Source organism: Grammomys surdaster, unplaced genomic scaffold, assembly GCF_004785775.1.
Source record: "Grammomys surdaster isolate TR1022 unplaced genomic scaffold, NIH_TR_1.0 313, whole genome shotgun sequence".
In the NCBI taxonomy this organism is placed as follows: Eukaryota; Metazoa; Chordata; class Mammalia; order Rodentia; family Muridae; genus Grammomys; species Grammomys surdaster.
This window is the reverse complement of record NW_021604732.1, coordinates 390,365-394,755: the sequence shown is the minus strand read 5'-3', so window position 1 is coordinate 394,755 and position 4,391 is coordinate 390,365. Positions and strand designations below refer to the sequence as shown.

Below are 4,391 nucleotides of genomic sequence, written 5' to 3'. Positions count from 1 at the left end.
TCTCTCTCTCTCTCTCTCTCTCTCTCTCTCTCTCTCTCTCTCTCTCTCTCTCTCAATCTCTCTCTCTCCTCTTAGCTCCTCCTCTCCTTCCTCTTCCTCTCCTTACTCCTCCCACCTTAGCTCCTCCTACATATCACCCTTCCTGTTAAAATTAAAAAAAAAACTTTTCTCTCAAAATATAATTAGAGTGCCTTCCAGTCTGGGCTCGAGCACTGTTCAGATCCCGGGCGGCTGCTCTTCACCCAGTCTCACAAAACCCAGAGGAAGTGGGCCTCCCAGGAGCTCTAACCCAGGCAGCATCTTAGGTAAGGAGACAGCAACCCCCCCCCCCAACAGGGAGTAACTCGGACCCACTAGGACCCAGGAATTCACTCCTGGCCTGGAGCACTGGTTCCTACTGGTCTGGGCCCATGCACTGAGCAGATCTTGGGCCCCAGCTCTAACCCTAGTAGCAACACCCATACTACACAGTTTTGAAACAACCAAGATAATAGGAAAGACAGGCTCCAGTAAGGGACAGGGCAAGTAGTGCTAGGGTGATTCAGATGGTGAAAGGCAAGCAGAAGAACATAAGCATCAGCAACCTAGGGTACTTGGCATCATCAGAACCTAGTTCTCCCACACTAGAAAGTCCTGAATTCCCCATATCACTAGGAAAGCAAGATTCAGATTTAAAATCACTTCTAATGATGATGATAGAGGACTTTAAGAAGGGCATAAGTAACATTCTCAAAGAATTTGAGAATACAGGTAAATCGGTAAAAGCCCTTAAAAAGGAAACACAAAAATCCCTTAAAGAATTACAAGAGAACACAACCAAACAGGTGAAGGAATTGAACAAATCCATCCAGGACATAAAAAACAGAAAATGCAAAAAGTTCTTAACACAAAACATCCAGGAAATCCAGGACATAATGAGAAGACCAAACCTAAGGATAATAGGTATAGATGAGAGTGAATATTCTTAACTTTTAAAGGGCCAATAAATATCTTCAACAAAATTATAGAAGAAAACTTCCCTAACCTAAAGAACTAGAAGCCCATAAACATACAGGAAGCCTACATAACTGCAAATAGAGTAGACCAGAAAAGAAATACCTCCCTACACATAATAATCAAAACACCAAATGCACAAAACAAAGAAAGAATATTAAAAGCAGTAAGGGAAAAAAGGGCAAGTACCACATAAAGGCAGACCTATAAGAATTACACCAGACTTCTCACCAGAGACTGTAAAAGCCAGAAGAGCCTGGACTGACATCATACAGACCCTAAGAGAACACAAATGCCAGCTCAGGCTACTGTACCCAGCAAAACTCTCAATTACCATAGATAAAGAAACCAAGATATTCTATGACAAAACCAAATTTACACAATATCTTTCCACAAACCTGGCATTACAAAGGATATTAGCGGGAAAGCTCCATTACAAGGAGGGAAATTATACCCTAGACAGAGAGAGAAAGTAATCCTCTTCCAACAAATCCAAAAGAAGAGAGCCACACAAAGAGAATTCCACCTCTAATAACAAAAATAACAGGAAACAACAATCACTGTTCCTTAATATCTCTTAACACCAATGGACTCAATTCCCTAATAAAAAGACATAGGCTAATGGACCGAATACATAAATAGGACCTAGCGTTTTCCTGCATACAGGAAACCCACTACCTTAGAGTAAAAAGCTGGAAAACAAATTTTCAAGCAAATGGTCCTAGGAAATAAGCTGAAGTAGCCATTCTAAAACCTCTAGCCCGAGAACACAAAGGGAGGGACTCATGGCTCCACCTGTATAGGTAGTTGAAGGTGGCCTTGTCAGGCATCAGTGGAAGTAGAGGGCCTTGGTATCCAATAGTTTCTATTCCCTAGTGCTGGGGAATTTGAGAGCAGGGAGGTGGGAATGGGAGGATGGTGGGAGTACACCTTCATAGAAACTCCCAGAATTATATGGATTAGATATGATAGAGACAGGCCACTAGAAGACTAGATTTTAGAATTCAAACAAAAGATATCTTGATACTCAAATTTGTTTTGAGAATTGTATATTGCAGAATACACAGCCTTGGTGTATTTACTCATCAAGCACGCTGAGCAGACCTGCTCGAACCTCTGATGTCCTGGAATCTCAGCTGAATGCAGTGAAGACACAGATGTCAGAGACTTATCAATTTACTTTTCCCCCTACTCCTTTTCTAATATCTCAATGCCCATAATCAGCTTGAAGAACTTAATGAAGAGTCGGCACCCCTATTCCCTGGGCTTGGGGAATGAGGTGGTTAACATTGGGCTGTCTTTCTAGGGAAAAGTAGTGGTTTTGTTGGAACAGGGAGGAATAGCTAGGATTTATTGCATAGCCATAATCTATTGGTAGAAATCTGTATAATTGTTATTAAGCTGAAGTTATAATTTCTTAAATGGTACAAAATTTGCTTTGGTTTGAAATTTAAGGTTTTCATTGGTACAAGTTTCTTATTGATATGGAAGTGAGATTAATATTGTTATTCTCATAGGCATTGTGACTATATAACACATTTAGGAATACAAGGCTTAGGCTCAGTCCTTTAACTTTTTTAAATGATTTGAGATGGTAAGCCTGTGAGTTAAGGGCCTATAGCAAATTCATGGCTCTGAGTTAATTGTTAGGGTGTTTTCTATATTTTATTTAGAAATAGCTGAGAGGAGTTAACAGACAACAGTCCAGATTGCCTTAAATGGATAGTTGGTTTTCAAATCGTCAGAAGTCCACAGAACTGATGTCCACAGAATGTTTCAGTCTTTTAGTTAGGAGAGGTGACAGAGGTTCTGGTTAGTCAACAAAATGATGGACTGGATATTAGGTCTGTCTTGTAACCTACTGATACAAATTGATATAGTTATGCTCTAATTTTATTTTGAGAAAAAAGTTTTATCTTAACAGGAAGGGTGATATGTAGGAGGAGCTAAGTTGGGAGGAGTAAAGAGAGGAAGAAGAGGAGTAAAAAGTGGAGGAGGAGCTAGGAGAAGAGAGGGTGGAGGGGAACATGGAAGCATATGTTCACGTGTCTCTGCCAGTCAAAGAGAGTTAGTATATCTATAGTGAATATTGGGTTACACTACCGATTGTATGGGCATCTTGTTATTGAGCATTACCAAACTTATAAAGCCTTTGATTAACATTTAAGAAATAAAAAATAATAATAATAAAATACAATTAGAGCATAACTATACCAATTTGTATCAGTAAGATACAAGATAGACCTAATATCCAGCCCATCGTTTTGTTGACTAGCCAGAACCTCCGTCATCTCTCCTAACTGAAAGACTTAGTTCTTAACATGGCTTTTTTCTTGGCTTTAGAATGAATGTCAGCTGAAAACCATCCTCTCAAATCTTTTCTCTCAAAGTAAATAGTCAGGATTGGCTATGAGTCTTCAACCCCATCAGAAATCCAGAATGACTGAATTAACTGAAATTATGGGAAGCACAAAGCATAGCTTCTAAAACTTAGCCAATTTATCAAGACCACTGAACACCTGGACAGTCCCTAAACCTCAAAATGTTGGAGCATCTGATCTTTAGCCTTCTAGCCCAGGATCATCTGACAGACCTAGTGATGCAGAATTATTAGGGGCTGATTACTCTGTCTTGGCAGATATAATAAGTTGACTATGCTGTAAGTGTGTCCTTTTCAGGACAGTAATTTGTCTGTAGATGAAAAGAGGCAATTCGTGCCTAGCAGCTGTCTCACCACAACTGGAGGAACTCCAAAGACGCTCAATTTCTTCTTAGAATCCAAGACAGGAAGCTGTCAGCAGCATACAGGTCTCTAATCAAAATAAACATTAATACAGAAATGTTTTTAACATCAATTCTGTGGACTTCTGATATAAAAACATCTTTTTAAAACAAGCCTAACACAGCAAATTTATGCTCTGAACCTAATGTTCACTGTGACACTTCTCAGTGAGCCCTGGATGTAGACTTCATACAAGAAAACATGGGAACAGGGAGGAATGACTGGTCAGAACCCTGGCCGTGAACCATGTGTCTCAGTGGGAAGTATCTTGAATCTCCTCAGTGATTCCAGATCTATGGGTTATCTTCCCATGGTTAATTGTTTAGAAGCTGTGTGCAAGAGTCATCTCCCTGTGGTAGGAAAATGGGAAGGCTGTGAACTTAAAGTCATCACCTTCTCCCCTTCATTAAAAAACAAACAAACAATTTTATAGCTAATCAGTGTCCTGCTTCCTTCAGTCAGAGTTCCATGAACTGATAGGTATGAGTCTGTCTTGAACATGGTTGAGGTTTGGTTTGTCATGCCTGCCTTGTGTACTGCTGTTTTGGGTACTTAGCATCACTGAAAGCTCTCAGGGATGTGAGAGCCATAACGAAAGAGTCATAGTCAGGTGGAG

General features: G+C 40.1%; 1 protein-coding gene across 1 annotated transcript in view; it reads right to left on the bottom strand.

Moving 5' to 3' along the window:
- Nucleotides 1–3,746, bottom strand: part of LOC114629584 (T-cell-specific guanine nucleotide triphosphate-binding protein 1-like) — a 10,877-nt gene extending 7,131 nt beyond the window's left edge. The window contains exon 1 of the mRNA XM_028777624.1: nucleotides 3,728–3,746. The gene's annotated coding sequence lies outside the window, so the exon portion shown is untranslated. The remainder of the gene's footprint in view (nucleotides 1–3,727) is intronic.
- Nucleotides 3,747–4,391: the final 645 nt, after the last annotated feature.